Genomic DNA, 17,134 nt, shown 5'->3' on the forward strand with positions numbered 1-17,134 from the left:
ATTCCAAATTTTGAATCACAAAATCTAGGAACTAAAAATGAATATTTGGAACTCTAAATGATTTTAAATAAAAACATATCTTAAGGCAAGTTTTGAATATTTGGATATTATATGGATAAATTAGCAAGTTTAATTAGAGTGTCAAAAACTGCATTTTATGGTACAAAAATACATTTTAAGATCACTGGGACCTGAACTCATGACAAGTATAATTAAGGACCACCAATGAAATTACTTTAGAAATTAATTAGATCGATGTAAATCCATGGCTTGTATAATAAACACGCTATATATTATTTGGAAACAATGCTACGAACCATCCGCTAATGAACTTTCGTTACAAACTCCTCAGGATGGCAACCATTGTCGTTGTCACTAAAGCTGAAAATGATCCAGCCCATCAACCGCCATATATTCATCACTATATGATATGCCATTATTCCAAGATGCAGTTTCAATAGAAGAATTTTTTCTATCTTCATAGATCAATGTTTGTTAACGAAATTTTATCCAAATATATTCATGTAGGGTCTTTTTTTTTGAAGGATTTGTTGTAGGATATATAATGGTCAAATAGGAACTCAATTTTGATACCTAGTTTGTAAACTAAGCGTTTTTTAGTTTATCAAAAATATCACATGTGATGATAGCAGTTTTGGTTGGACTTGCATGCATGGCTACAGACAAATGAAGGAAAACTTCAATGTTTCTTCATTTGTGAACTTTGAATATACAGATATAATATATTAATGTTGCTAAAGTAATATGAGCATTACATATTTTTTTCCGGGAAGACTATCTTCAAACTTTATATCATAGCATCAGAGATCGCCTGTAGAAGAAGAAAATAAATTCTTATCATTTCGGAAATAGTAATGGTTATATGAGCAATAAGACACATATACTTACATTTCATAATGACTTATACTTACATTATTAACATAGAATTTTCTCATATGATGAATGACTACATGGTTCACATGGTACATAGGATCACAACATCACGCACCGACACCGCCCCGGCCCGCCTCACGTCGTCGTCGTCGTCAGCACGCCGGCCCGCCTCACGTCATCGTCGTCAGCACATCGGCCACCGCGCCGACACGTATATATACGTCATTTGTATTCATATGCATTTCGTCCATGCGTTTCTATGTATACGGCGGAGCACCGCCGCCCTCGTTCACCCATGTGTACAGACATATATACGGCGGAGTGGAGCACCGCCACTCTTGTCACACCGCCCTTTCTCGTGCCCTAATTCACCCTAGTACCGACGTAGTTCGTCCTAGTGTGGCGAATTGCGTCCGTGACCGAGGGGCAAGATTTAATAATGCATATTGTTTGTAGATTTTACGCATGTAATAAGCAAAGATTTGACGTACTATATATTGGTTTTGTTTTTTGAAGCTAGATGGCTGACCCGAGAAATATGGATGAGGAGGAGTTGATGATGAATTTGATCAACACTGGCACTCAAGTTGCCGGCGATGATGGTGCTAAAAATAACGTGCAAGAGGATGCAGATGACGGGAGTCAGTACTTAGCTCTTGAACAAAATGAGCAACAACATATTGGCCAAGTATATATTTTGTATTATTAGCTATATATATTATCATATGTCTTATGTGTGCTCATGACATTAAAAATAATGTTTATGTTTTGTAGCCCTCTAGATCGACATCAACAAATACAACGAAGAGTAAAAATGTTTGAGGTCCCAAAAAGCCATTGGAGGGTCGCTTCATCATCTCGGAGTTCAATGTGGATACAGGAGAACCGGGGGGGGCCGAATAAAATGAAATTTATGCACCACTGTGGTTACCTTGTACGGGACCGGCTCCCGATTAGTACCCGTGAATGGAAGAAGAAGACTAATGCTCCTCATATCAGTTTTGTCTCCGATCGTGACAAGGCGTTAATTTGGAATGATGTCTTGGCACATTTCACGCTCCAAACAGATGGTTATGATGATATAATAGATGGTGATGAATTGAAGGAGCGAGTTAGGGATTGGGCAATGAAGAAGATGGCCACCCAGTTTCAGACTTAGAAGAAACACCTATACACGACGTATGTCAAGAAGAACATAGCACCAGATTTTACTGTCCTAGGCCCGATCTCAAAGCAGAGGCCCTATTGGGATGAGTTTGTACAGTACAAGACTTCAGAAGAGGGTGTGAGTCGGGTGATAAAGAACCAACGTAATACCCAACAGAAGACATACCACCATACCTTGGGATCAGGTGGCTACCCGACTGCCATTAAGAAGTGGAACAAAATGGAAGCAGACCTTCTTGCCAAGGGTATCAGACCAGAATCACTCGAGTGGGGAGAACGTGCAAAGAATTGGTTTTTCGGTCATGGGGGAACACTAGACCAGGAGACAGGGAAGTGCGTTTATGGCGCAAGACTGCAAGAAGCAGCAGAAAGATTGTTTTATGCTCAGAGAGCTACTGCTAGTGGTGCATTCAGGCCCAACAGAGAGAAGGATGAGCTGACATACGCCATCGGGACTATTGAACATGGTGGCCGAACTAGAGGCAAAGGAAGTGTCTCGTGGGAGCATGGATTCCCTCAGGACAGACCTTCCTACAGAAGTCGCCAGAGAAAGAAGGAAGAAGAGGCACAGCGGCTCCAGAGGTTGGAGGAAGCGGTGCGTGAAGCACAGGAGCGGGAAAAAAACCTTGAAGCGAGAATGCAGGAGGAAATCAAAAGGCAAGTGCAAATAGCAGTGAGTGCAAGCAAGCAGGCATCAGAGCCAGGAATCAACATTAGCCAATCTGTTCAGTTGAAAAGCAGCTGCGCTTCCACGGAGATACCAAATCAAGAGGACACAGGACTGCGCTTCCCTGTGGATGACGTCACTGAACCTTGTACAACGTGTGAGCTACACATTCCGAAGGAGAATTACACAATCAAGGTGGCTATCGGTCTTGTTAATCCTATCGACCGAACCAAGACACCAAGGATTCATGGGAATATAATCCAAGAAGGATATGCTACCATCTCGGTAGATAAAGCTGAAAAAGGTTTTAGTGATTTGCCTCTTGACATTCCTGAAGGTGATGGCGAGAAGACTCTAGGAGAAGCGGAGAAGACATTCATTCTATGGCGCAAGCGCTACATCATCATTCCAGGGATGTCGGCTCCACCTCCTCCTGAACTACCTCACCATAGGTACGTGCGGATGAAAACACTACATCATTAATTTGTATTGGCTTAAATAATTAACAATCTGCTCATAATAATATGTCATTCCTTTTTTTGTAGCAGATCCTCCCCCAATCTAAATCCAATTGTTCAATCGCCAGATCATCATAGTGCTCTGTACGATGACATTGTGTTGGAAGACGAGGCTGCATCCACACCATCTCCAAGGAGGTCTCCAACGCCGCAGCCGCCACCTCCAAGGAGGTCTCCAACGCCGCTGCCAACACCTCCAAGGAGGTCTCCAACGCCTCCCCCGCCCCCGCCTACCAAGAAGCCTAGCAAGAGGCCAGCCCCTCAAACGAAGAACCAGTCCCCGCCTGCAAAGAAAGCCACCGTGAAACCAAGGGCTATTCCCAAAATAATATCTGAAGAGAAGGAAGAAGGAACTGATGCATATAAAAAAGACATGTCTAGATTCTATGACAAACTTAAAATGAATCAAGAAGCAAGGAGAAACCCGGAGAAACCGTACTTCTTCGTAGCTCCGAATATTCTAAGAAAAAAGGTGACTTCTTACCAGCAATAATAGCGGGAATCTCGTAAGCCGTCCAAATCAACGTTATCAGACTATGACCGCACTCTCACCAAGTCAATTGAGGCGGCACAGAAAAAGAAGCGGGCAGGGAAAGGAGTTGCCCAACTCGGACAACATGCGCACCAATCAATCCCCCCGCTAGTTGTTGGTAATGAATATGGTTCGAATTTAGGATTAATGCATCAGGCAAACATACCTCCGGATGTCGATTTGGATCACCTTGGTGAATTTCTTGATGAGACTGGTCTCGACCTTTACCAGATGTTTGGTGATGGAAACATTGAGAGTGCGGTGGAGGTTGATATTTGGAAGAAAAAATTTGTACTAGGCCAGAGTCTATACAACCCTCAAGCCTTATCTGATCTGGGGACGCAAATGTACCTGCTAAACAAGTGGTACATGCAGGCGTCTACCAGTGGAGACTTCTGCGTTGGTGTCAGAATTAGAGACGAACATTGGTTCCGTGGCGATGATGTTATGTATGTTGACTTTGCATAATTTCATCAACTATGCCACCTGACCTCTCTGGACAAAGTTATCATTAGCTGCTATTGCCTGTAAGTAATAATTCTTTCGATCTATTATTAAACTCATCATATGTGTGTATATGCATATAAATTATCCTAACAAGTACTATATATATGCAGATTTACAATGACAGAGCTCAGAAAGGAAGGCTGCAATGAAATTGGTTTTGTTGATCCCCATATAGTATTCAAAGACCCAATTACTCCAAAGACTAATTGGAAGTCTGAGTCAGAGAGTAACCTCATAAACTTCTTAGTGAACCAACGCCACAAGAAGGATATACTCTTTCCCTATAACTTCAAGTGAGTGTTAATCATGTCGATCATAGCCTTAATGGCTCATATGTTGATTCTAGTTAATTAATGAGTGTTATGCGTTATATCCTATAAACACATGCAGCAATCACTGGATATTGATGGACATCGATCTGGTGAAAAGTCACTTGATAATCTATGACTCGATGAGAAAACCACAACAAGACTACCAAGATATGATAGATATTATCCAGAGGTAATTTCGGGATCTCTAGCAACTATATATACACACAAACATGATGATTAACTATATCTGATGACGTGGCAAATTTTTTATTGGGCAGTGTTTGGAAAACCTTTATTGAGAAGCAACACATGGAAAAATGCAAAGCGCCACTGAATGTAATCCCTTTGAAAGTAAGTCCCCTGAATCGCATCATCTTTATTAATTAAACATATAGCTTTCACCGGATCACCAGATTGGATGACAAATCTTTTTCTCGTAAAGTGGTGTCTGAGGCAGGAACAGGGGAACAACTACTGTGGTTACTATGTTTGCAAGTTTATCAAGGTGCTCTCCCAAAGAACTCCTACAGAGAGACTCAAAGTACGTTAAAAATACACTATATATTCATTTAATTATTATTATTGATTGTGTTACTATGTCTTTATATATATATATGTACATATATTAATTTATTTTCCTTTAATTCAAACCTGTAGACTCGATGGTTGGAGGAAAAGGTCATACGGTAAGACCAAATCAAAGCAATTCAAGAGTCTATAGCCAGATTTTTTAATGAGCATGTCATCGATTCCAAGGGCGAGTTCTACTTCGACCCAACACTGCCATTGAAGCCAAGCTAGAGGATGAGAGGAAACTTGTTATGTCACAACAACTATAATGCAATCTTTTGTAATATATGCACATGAAATAATATAATGTAAAATACACATATGCATGCATGCATGTAAATATATATATGATGCATGCATGCGCATATATATATATATATATATATATATATATATATATATATATATATATATATATATATATATATATATATATATTTCTATGCTTGAATTGTGTGATTTAATACGTTCATTGTGCTTGAACTGAAACATACTATATGCGCGTATAAATGTATAATTAGCAACGTACAATACGACTTCGAAAACCTATTTTGAAAAGAAAACAAAAAAATGAAAAGAAAAGAAAAAAGAAAAAAACCTTTAGTCCCGGTTCGTATTACCAACCGGGACTAAAGGTGCCGGCCATCGTGGCATGTCAGGAGGCACCTTTAGTCCCGGTTGGTGTTACCCACCGGGACTAAAGGTCCTCCTTTAGTCCTGGTTCCTGACTCGGGACTAAAGGACCCCCCTTTAGTCCCGGATGCTTGCTCCCGGGTGGGGAACCGGGACTAGAGGGGGTTCTCCACCGGGAGTAAAGCTCGGTTCTCTACCAGTGAAGGCTTGGTGTAGCCGTTCTCGCGTGGTCCCATGCGCAGCCTGGCGTGACCTGTGGAAATCCACAGTGGCGAAGCTCGTGCTCAGATCTGAGAGGGGGAAAAGGGGATGGAGTTCACGGAAGCATGCAAGCAACCATGCTCCTCCCCTGACTCGCCGTCTAGTGCGCCATCTCACTGAAGGTCCGCCGCCTCGCTTCCTGTTGTCCGTCGATCCGTCTGCCTGTCTATTTTTTGTGTTAACACCAGATGCTGCAGGCTTCGGCTACCGCTGCCTCTTGGATTGGGGTCCAGACCGGTGAAAACGCCTCAAGGCTGAGCCGTGGGCCGTGGCAGCGTGCTGTTCCTGTGCCTGACGCTGCTCTTTCAAGCTGCCAAACGGGAGAAGCAGCCAAGTAAGCAGGTGCTCCTGATTTCCCCAATCTCCGTGACGGCATGGCACATTTTTGTTGGAATATCCTTTTGTAATGTTGATTGGTCATCTTGCTTTCTTAAATAATATGGTACTAAATTGCAGTATGTGCTATAAGTCCATCTTGCCGTATACAACAGTACAGCTATAAAATATTATGTTTGCTGAAGTTATTTATTTGGCACCGGGGCATAAGCCTGAATGCAACTTTGATTGGCATGTGAATAGCTAGCTTCTCTAATAGAATAACTGTGTTACCGAATAGCTAACTTTTCTGTGTGCTATTATTTAAAAAAAACTTTAGCAATCATTCATAAGTCTATGCTAATTAAAATTGTTCATTCATTCCTGTGTGAGATGTAGCAGCCGTCTTGAATGCAGTTCACAAGTTTTTTGAATGTTCATTCATACTGTGTGAGATGTAGCAGCCCTCTTAGTTCACAAGTTTTCTGATTAAAGACAGTTTTGGTTAATCGATTTTGTTTACTAACTCTGCATATGGTTGCACTATCAGCCGTGAATGTTTCTGAGATAATCTAAATTTTCTTTACCATATATTAGTTCTGAAAAATATTTGAGTCTGGATTTGTTTCTTTAATATGATGGCCACATTATTACCCTAGAATGTAATAGATCTTGTCCATTATTTTATGTGATATGAAACTACAAATGGTGTATCCTTTACGTTGTTTTCCCATATGTTAGTGCCCTGGAGGTTGATGTTTATTGCTGCACAATTTGTGACGCTGGTTTTTTGATGTTCGAATTTTCGTCAACTGGATGTCATAAATCTTAAGTTGTGACATTAATTCCATATATTTTGACATAAATAGAATGTCAAAAAACCACATATGTCTTATAGTGTTTAACATTGGGGGTCAAATGTTGTAGGCCCAACTGCTAGAAGAAAGGAGGCTTCGCGAGGAGATGGAAGCGAGGGCGGTGGAAGAGCGGGAGGCCCAACGACAGAGGATAGAGGAGCTGGTGGGGTTCGTGTCCACTCTTGGCGCCGCTATGGGGCGGACCATGCCAGCTAGCCTAGTCTTGCCACTTCCTCAAGCAGCTACTCCTGTGAGTACCAATATATTACTTATTATGTTCTAACCTGACATAGGGCACACTAGAAAAAATATGCAATCTCAACACATACAATATGGTGTTGGTGGTGACGGCGGTTGTTGTTGTGGTGTGGTGGTGGCAGTTGTGGTGTTCGGGTGGTGGTGGTGTTGGTGGCGGTGTATTGATATGTATGTTCTTGACGGTCATCGTGCCATTTGTCTTCTTGCAGGGTTTGGAAACCTCTCCGTGCAGGGGAGGTTCTGTCGAAATTTTTTATTGACGGTATCCTTTTCATTTTTTTCAGCATCAATCGGGCGTGGCATCGAATCAAATTGGAGGGTCGCCGGCTTCACAGATTGGAGCGTCGCCGGCACCACAGCTTGAGCTGAATCAAGTGGAAGGGTCGCCGGCTTCACAGATTGGAGCGTCGCCGGCACCACAGCTTGAGCCGAATCAAGTGGAAGGGTCGCCTGGAGCATCAAACCACGGGCCTCTTCACCCTTGACAATCGTCGTGATCAGCTTGTTGTGAACTTTGTTAAGAAATTTGGTTGTGCACTTATGAACTTGTGAACTTGTGGCACATTTGGACTTTTGGTATGAACATGTGATATATGTGAACATGTGGTTCTTATTTATGATTCATGTGATATATTTGCGGTGTTTGAATATGATTTATATTTGTGTCGCAAATAGAATAATAAAAAAAATTTAGCTTCTGGTTACTTTGCCTAGTGTCAGGGGTCTGACACTAGGCAAAGGGGCCACATGTGGCACACCTGGGAACATGCTTTGCCTAGTGTCAGGAAACTAACACTAGGCAAAGTAGGCAGTTTGCCTAGTGTCGGAGGCCTGACACTAGGCAAAGCTTGGCATATTTGCCTAGTGTAGGCGGCCTGACACTAGGCAAAGCTTGACATATTTGCCTAGTGTCGGACGCCTGGCACTAGGCAAACCTTGCATACTTTGCCGAGTGTCAGACCTCCGACACTAGGCAAAACGTCCGTTACTATTTTCACCGTCAGTGGAATATTTTTGCCGAGTGGTGTCCTTGACACTAGGCAAACACTTTGCCGAGTGTTCGAGGTTTGACACTCGGCAAAGTGCTCTTTGTCTAGTCCGTCTCTGCCGACCCTTGTTTGCCTAGTGTGACACTAGGCAAACTGTTTGTCTAGTGTTTCTAAGCCTTTGCCTAGTGCCTGCGGCACTAGGCAAATCCCGCGATTCCAGTAGTGACACCCGGTCTGCCACTCTCTCAATTGTCTCGTATTCTCTCTCATTCATCCTAGCAGTTTCTCTCAATTGTCTTGTATTCTCTCTCATTCATCCTGACAGTTTGAACCGCCTCCTTGATTGCGACACCGATATCTACATGGGCCTTGTTTAGATTGCAAATTTTTGCAATCTGAACACTGTAGCACGTTTCGTTTGTATTTGACAAACTTTGTCTGATCATGGACTAACTAGGCTCAAAAGATTCGTCTCGTGATTTACAACCAAACTGTGCAATTAGTTATTTTTTTTATCTACATTTAATGCTCCATGCATGTGTCCAAAAATTGATGTGATGGTGAGAGAGTGAAAAAACTTAGAATTTAGAGGTGATCTAAACAAGGCCATGACCTAATTAACGATATCAGCCATTATGGTGGGTGGTCCTAATTAAGAATGACATATATACATGTGATTTTTGTATATAAGATTCTATATAATAGAAAAACAACCGTTGGTTCGAGCACACGGGCTGCCCACCACATGCTAATTGCTGTCGGCGTGTTGGGTCACCTAATTGTTGTGGGGCCTAGTTGTCGTTTGCTACTGGAGCAGGCCGAGTCAAACAAGAGTGATAGGGCGAACAGTAATTGCTGCTGCACGCTATGTATTTTATCTGCTGGTTTAAACTTTGATGATTTGATTCATACTACTAATCCAAACCACCATCCTCAAACTTTCAGTCATTTTATTGGTGGACTGTCTATAGTACGTATCGTTTTCCCAAAACGGGGAAGGATGCAAATATAAAGTTTTAAACCCACCAACTGACCACCGCCGCCCAAAGCCAGGACCCCAGCTTAGCTTGAGAAATCCCGAGAATTGATGTACTAGAGCCTACCCAAAGCTGATCAAGAATTTCTACGGCGTTTATTCCAAGGAGTAAAAATATAACAAAGCAAATTTTAGACGTTTATGGTGCTGGTCCACTTTGTTCTATTAATAAGTCATATTAATAAAGCTAGGACTACGCATGGAATAATTTTAACACGAGGGGTAGAGATTTTCTATCTATTAGCAAAAAAGACAAAAAAAATCCTACTAGGTATCACCCTGTTCGTTTATGTTGAAATTTGGTTTATGCTGATTTGTTGTGAGAGAAAAATACTGTTCGTTAGCTGAAAAGTAGTTCAAAATGAACAGGGTTGTTTCTCTCACTAGCAGTTGGGATGGGACCTGACCAACTGTGAACCTGTCTGTCCCCTGCCGGTCCGCGGTCCCGATCCGAGGCCCAGGCCTTGTCTCGCTCTGTTGGCAAACGAGGAGCAGCAACACACGCCAGCCGGGCATGTTTGTAGATGTTGCCCCCCTCCGTGGTATTCAAATCGTTCGTTTGCTTTATTTCATGGGGTCCCACTGGCACAGCATTTGAGCTCCGATTCAACCCCAAGCTACGAACCATTTTATTAATTAAACAAAAAACATTTTAAATAATGCATTACGACCAGCTGGTATCCAAATGCACAAGTAAGTATCAATACAAGCGTCCTTTGAACCTGTGACGCTTGGAGTCTCGTAACCCCAAGCTGGTATCTAAATCCACATTTTAAGTAATACGTATAATACAAGCGTCACTTTGAACCTACAGTTTGTGCCCCGTGCGCTGCTGCCGCCTCGTCCGTGCATGTCCGGCGGGTGGAACACGTACGGACATGGATACCACGGGCACACCACACTGCTCGGTCCAAACTCCTGTCGTACGCGTAGATTTAGTGCATGCATGTCGCGGCCAGGCCGGGCCAACCCGCTTGGTTGAGCTGTTTCAAATTCAAAGGCTGCAATGCAGGTCTGTAGCTGCATGCACCAGCACCAAGACGGATGCATGCACGCGACGCAGGCACAGCGCACAAGCACGGATGACGAACGAGAAGGCCGGGGGCGCTGCACTGCATTGTGTGTGCTTGCTTTGTCCAAGAGGAAAAGAGGCCGGACACGTAAAAAAGTGGCCACAGCACATGAGACCAACGGGACGGGACTCAAACTCGTGGTCTGCGCCACTGCGCCACCCGTCACTCAACTACATAGGAGTAGTAGTCCTGTACATTTTCGTTCAAAAAAAACGTACTCCTCCTCGACAGCAATGTGCACAGGAGACGGCGTGGCGCCGGTGGAACATTGCATATTGAAGACGACTTTCAGTAATTAACGAGACTTGTAAATAAATGATCCATTCGCTTGACCTTATCAACTAGAACCAATCATACTTTTCAGCTATGAAATAGTATTTTTCTCTCCTAACAAATCAGCCGTAGCCACGATAAGTCCTTCCGAATAGCCTAAAAGGTTGTAAGGATGCTTGCATTTTGAGTTACGAGACTTGTAACGGTCGGATCAGAGTATAAAATAGACCCTTGCTTTATTTGTTTAGGAAAAAAAAAGATCTGAATAAATACCTTTGTACTTTTGCTACTCCGTGGACAACAGCGGTACGCAGAGAGACAGACCAGACATGAAAAGCTGCAGAGAGACTTTTTGTCCTCTCCTCTCCCCTCCGCTCTCTCCCTTCCTTTACTCCATTGCCCGTTGGCAAAGGAAGCAGGGGGCGATCAGAACGAGAGGAAGAAAGGAGAGGCACACACAAGAAACGGCAGAAACAAAGCTGCTGCGTATTGTGAGCTTCGGAGCGTCATCAGCAGCTGGGAGCATGGCCCTCGGACAGGTGAATGATGCCGCAGTTAGGGAGCATTGCCGTCGTCTTCTTGGCTATATCTGGATTAGTAAAGTGTTACCTCGGAATCAAGTGTCCGTCCACATCTTTAATTTGCAGTCCGTCAGAGGTGCCAAGAACAAGTTTGGACCACCACGCGGAGCTCTGTTCGTCAGCACTACTTCAGCAGTATTTTTCAACATATGAACGGCATATTTTCTCTCACGACAAATCAGCATAAATAAAATTTCAGCGAAACGAACGGAGCCTACCAAGCTGGACGTAGCTACCGCGGGCTTGCTGGCGAAGCGAGAGAAGCATACTCGTGTGAGGACTGAGGAGTGGACTGCGCGGATAGATGCACGCGCCGTGACTGCAGCACGGCACCATTCATCGCATGGCATGGCGAAACCCTGCGTGTGTGTGGCCATGCCGGCATGCACGTTGCCAAGAGCGGGCATCGAATCAAATCAATTGGGGTGAACGGCGAGCAGAGGGAGAGCCGGCGAGCATGCCTTGTCGTCAGTCCGCGCACGCTGCGCTGCTGACTGCTGGCCTGAGCCGCTCTCAACTCAGGTGTCAGCAGGTCTCTCAGCTGCAGGCGCGACGCTAGCCAATGAATGCTATGCTGGCCAGCCGAGCATTTCTTGGTTGGCTTGGCACCAGATTTCATTTGTTCCGGCGAATCATAGTCTACTGTATAGACCTCGCCAACAGATTTCTCTGTAATTATGTAAAGCCACGTCATCAAAATTAGCACGTTGTTATCTAGTAGTCTGGACAACAGGAACATTTGGGCCCGGCACGTCCCTGGAGATTAAGCCAAAGTGGTCCACCGAATCTTTGATGATTTGGTGGGTAGGGACCCTGGGTGGTTCGTGTCCGTGACTCTGCGTTGCCTAGGTACCGTATGGACTCGGACGTCATGTCTGTTCTGTCCCCGCTTGTCGCTAATCTAAGGGGCATTGTCGAATCAAATAAAGGAAATGTCAGATTTACGCAATAAATGGATTAATGATAAGTGGGATAGAAGTGTATGGCCTCACTTTTGTAAAGATGTATGGGCCACACGCCAGAAAGCTTTGCATATCCTTGGAGTCTTTTCTTTCCTCCTGACGGGTAAGTCTTGCGGAGTATAATTGAGTACTCAGGATTTATTCTACCCTGTTGCAGGTGACAGGTACAGTTGAGCTATACTTTATGTGAAAACCTCCTGGTGGGCTCAGCGAAGATTTCCTGACGTTACCGACATCTTTACAATCAGACGCAGCGGGGCAGCAGGATGCGAGCATTTTTCTTCACGTCGAGGGACGGCGAACCCATGTCCAGCTCATGTCCAGTGCCCCTTCTGAGAGCCGCCCCCATGTCCAGCTCACTGGTGCAGCGCTCATCGATGGAGAACGACGAAACCATCGCCACGCTACCGTAAGTGTCTGGTTAGTGCTTGCTGCTTTGAGATATGTATATATCATTATATCCTTGTTTTTTCATAGGGATTTTTTACCTGATTTCGTAGATTCTCCTCCGCTTTTTCAAGTTAAGGAGATTCATTTAAAGGGTGTAGAATAAGAATAAACTAATCGTCAGATCTTCTTTTGTTTGTTCCTTTTTTGGAATGCAACAAGTGAAGAAAAAAGAGGGCCGGAGACTCTGATGACTGGTCTCCACACAAATGCAGTGCGTTCCTCATCAGCAGTAGCGGAGAAGTTCATGGTGGAGCAAACCCTGATTCTCTGTTTCCACGGGATGCGCTACCCAGCGGAGCAGAAGGATGCGAGCTTTCTCCTTCAGGTCGATGGACCTTTATGCTCCAATATTCTTTCTGAGAGTCATCCTCAGGCCCAGCTCACCAGTGCGGCGCTCGTTTATGGAGGATGACAGACCCATCGCCGCGATGTCGACCTGTCATAAGTGCCTGCTTACTGCTTTTTGACATATGTATATATCCTGGTTTGTTTCATAGGGATTTTTAGTTAATTTCACATATCATCCACTACTACTTTTTAATATTAAGGAAATTTGTTTAAAGTGTGTAGAATAAGAATAGGCTAATAAAATGGAGTCTAGGTTAGTTCATATTTGGATTTGATTGATATATAAAGTGATTTGTATTTGTATCTTTTAGATATATATACAAATGAAGGGTCACGATGTACGGACGTCGTACGGACATGTCTATTCGGGAAAGTTAACTGCTAATCTAATCTCTAATCCTAACTGCTTGCTTGGACGGATGAGATCATCTGTAAACTAAAAACTGCACCGAGAAACAAGTCCTGAACTGTTGTTGGACAGCTGATGTTTCTGCAGAAATGCTACTGCTGCTGCTACAAAATTACCAAGCACTCAAAAAGAACTAGTAGGTCAAGCAAAGGATAAATAAATCAATGCAAACACCAAGCAGCTACAAAGAAGCTAGGAGAACATGGCAAGCCGCTGCTCAAACCTGAAGTGAACCTAACATAAACTTGACTGACAGCAGAGGACAACTTTCTTTTTCTCTGCAGCACAAAAAAGGGAATCAAAAAATATTACTGCCATTTATGGTGACATTTGGGGGGGGGGGGGGGGGGGGGGGGGGGGGGGGGGGGGGGGCAGCTAAAAGAAAAAAAGCTGATAGTGCTGCCTAAATGATGTATTGTTGCCTATCCAATGTTATGTTATTGCCGGTTTGAACCCTTATTATAGCCTATGCAGTGCTATATTGTTGCTTAAACATAACATATTAAGTTGGGTGTACTAACCTCATTTGACATGACTTGGGTGTATTCGATGATACAAATCTTTGAATATCATCCATCTGGAATATAGTGATTCCTGTGCAGCTAAATGTCGTGTTGATTTGAGCTGACCACATAGAGCATCCAGTTAAGCGTGCAGTGAATTTCATTTATTGTGAAAAACATGAAACCTATATGGAATAGCATGCCATAATTTAATATGGGATAATGCAGCTTGCTCCGTATTTTCATTAACAAAAACACGCTGAATAAAAACTGAACTGTGATAAGTAAGCTAATTAAGACAGGTTATCAATTTGTGCGAAAACTCAAGAACAAAAAACACAGTAAGCTAAGTAAGGCAGGTTATCAATTATCACAGGATTGAAAAATTGTCAGTCACAAATTAACCAAATCTGAACATGCCTAATATACTCATCACTTATCAGTTAACACAAGCTCAGTAGCTCACCATTAGCCATTCATCAAACCGACCCATCAACATTGTTTTCTTAAACAAAAGAGGCTACAAACAGTGCTGTAGATAAGATCTGAAACACAACTCAGACACTGACCAAACTACCAATGTGTGCTCTTGACCCTCCCTGCAGGAAAGGTCTCAGAAAAGCTATCATGACAACTTGACAAGAACTGAGCTATGCTTCGTAGCAGGATCATAGAATATCAATTTAGCAACACCCTTGTATCTCTGAATAATGTGATGCAGAACAGATTTACTAGAAATCAGTTCAAAAGAAACTTAGTGTTTCTGTTTAACAATTTTCCTAGTGTTGTGAGCCGTACTTTTAACATGTTATTTCATTTCTTGCATGGCCATGAACGAAAAGCAAAACAGCTCCCAAAATGCAAAACAGAATTCAGTAATAACAACAGTGTAATAATACCAGATGGGCACAGCCTGTTGCCTCATTCAGGACTAGAGAACGGTGCGCCTTGTCAATCAATGGAAATAATCAAGGACCTGCCCATCCACGTTCTGCCTGACTGCTTTCTCATGATCCAAAACACCATTCAGAGTAGTAAATCACATACATAGCCCCACTGGAAAAGAAAATCAGACCACGCTGATTACATGTCAAATGTATGATCCAGATATACAGCTAAACTGAGCGGCCATAAAGGTCCAAGGATAAGTACAGGTTTATAAACACACCTATCCAACTGTACAGCACATTGAATGGGAACAGGTGAGGAAAGTCTGAATGGAGTATGCTCTAGTTCTGAAACTAAACTGGGAGGATATAATCATCCAAGGGTCACGACAGGATTATGTGAAAACCTAGCATACTGGATAGCACATTGCAAGGAGTATTAAAAACAGCATGCACAATAGGCAGCCATATCAGTTAGTTGTCTGACATGACATTATCAGATTATGTGCTTTTGCCCAACTTCCAAGTCAAAACTGAATCTGAGATTGTAGTACTTCTTCGAGGAAGCCAATAAAACAATTTATTGAAGGAAACAACTAGGCAACTATCCATGTCAAAACTATTTAATTCAAAATACCTGTCCCACAAAAAAATCATAATTCAACTAGTCCTATGCATAAAATATATGGGAGCAATCATGGACAGAATGATGTGAATTTCCAGTGTTTTCAGCTGTTACCAGAGATTAGCTGTTAGCTACTGTGCCATTTATTTTCTGTGGTAGCAGCAGTGTTTTCGTCATACAACGACAGACTACCATGTTTCTTATCTAGTAAGGATGATAAATAAACTCCTGAAAACACTCGCGCTTCACCTGCAAGTGCAACTTCTATAAACAAACTCCTGAAAACACTCACGCTCCACCTCTGTCCCTAAACCTTCAGTATTTTTTTTCGAAAACTCATGGACACATCTCCCTTTCTTCCTTGACACAGTCTCTGCCGCTTGGGCTCTGGTAATGTGTTCAAGCAGAGCCAAGGTGTGGTGTGCTAAAAATAAAAAACAACTGTATCTAAAGAAAGAGCTAAGGTGGTTATATCAAAACTAATTTTCTACAAAGCCATGTTACATTAATGTCTGTTTCTCAGTGTTTATGCTTCAAATTACTCGAAGATTTTGCCTAGGCTAGCTAGCATGTTTGATCCCATCCACCACATCAGGTTTGGGGAAAAGAAACCTACAGATTTTCCAACTAATCCTACCTACTCCCACCAATAATGCAGGATTCACAAATTAAAAACTCAACTCGGACTAACAAACAGTAAAAACTGACACCCTGTTCGCTTGATCGTATCAGACATGCAGCCATGATACAGTGTTTTTCTCTCGCAACAAAACAGCATCAGCCGGCTTATAAGCCACGTAAACGATCAAGCGAGCATACCACTACGGGAGATGAGGAACTGCTTGTCGACGGGGAGATAAGGCTTCCACTTGCTCGGATCGCCCGTGCACCAGGACCAGGTGGGGCACTTGGTGGGGAGATAACGCGGAGGGAGTGATGGCGGCGCGGCAGAGTGGTGGTGGCACGGAGAAAGGAGGAGCAGGATGCGCCAGGCGGAGTGGCGCGCGTCGCTGCGGGGCGGGCTGCGTGCGCACTGCAGGAGTGGAGGCGGCACCGGCTGTGTACGCGGCGGGAGTGGAGGTGGCGCGTCGCCGCGCGGCCGTGAGCGGTGCTGGGAGGCGGATCCGGCGCGACCTGGGTGAGGAACTGAGGCTCACCTTCCTGCTCGCCCCCTAGACGCCTAATCAGCTCCTCTTCACTCTGCAAATCGAAAACATCCGACGAAAATCGCCATTAAAACCGAGCATGGAGCGCCCTGGGGCAAAAAATCATCGAATCTCTCGTCGGATTGCTCACCTTCATGTGCTGCCATCCGCCTTTCCACCTTGGATTGGAATGGATTCGCTGGTGCTCTGAATCGCCAGAAAACCTAGAGAGAGGAGGATGAGAAGAAATGAACAGGCACGCGTCCGAATGTTTGAATAGTGTCGAAGACTCCCTTTCCTGAGTAGTGGGCCCTATCCAGCATTTACTGGTGTTTGGGCGGCAGCTCTAGGATTGCAGACGGA

The 17,134-nt window shown here is 43.6% G+C and overlaps 2 long non-coding RNA genes across 3 annotated transcripts; one reads left to right on the forward strand and one right to left on the reverse strand.

Annotated features, from left to right (window-relative positions):
- The first annotated feature begins 7,282 nt into the window (after nucleotides 1-7,282).
- Nucleotides 7,283-8,107, forward strand: LOC136482787 (uncharacterized). The gene is made up of 2 exons (XR_010765200.1): nucleotides 7,283-7,482; nucleotides 7,775-8,107. It is a non-coding gene; the product is annotated as an uncharacterized lncRNA (long non-coding RNA).
- A 5,000-nt stretch (nucleotides 8,108-13,107) lies between these two features.
- On the reverse strand, nucleotides 13,108-17,048 carry LOC136482788 (uncharacterized). 2 transcript variants are annotated; one of them, XR_010765202.1, is made up of 5 exons: nucleotides 16,923-17,048; nucleotides 16,446-16,826; nucleotides 15,014-15,170; nucleotides 14,133-14,235; nucleotides 13,108-13,290 (listed from the first exon to the last, which is right to left on the reverse strand). It is a non-coding gene; the product is annotated as an uncharacterized lncRNA (long non-coding RNA). The 2 variants fall into 2 exon arrangements; XR_010765201.1 differs by lacking the exon at nucleotides 13,108-13,290 and adding an exon at nucleotides 13,484-13,889.
- Between the last annotated feature and the right edge of the window lie 86 nt (nucleotides 17,049-17,134).

The sequence above is a fragment of the Miscanthus floridulus genome, chromosome 9 (genome assembly GCF_019320115.1).
Source record: "Miscanthus floridulus cultivar M001 chromosome 9, ASM1932011v1, whole genome shotgun sequence".
Taxonomy (NCBI): Eukaryota; Viridiplantae; Streptophyta; class Magnoliopsida; order Poales; family Poaceae; genus Miscanthus; species Miscanthus floridulus.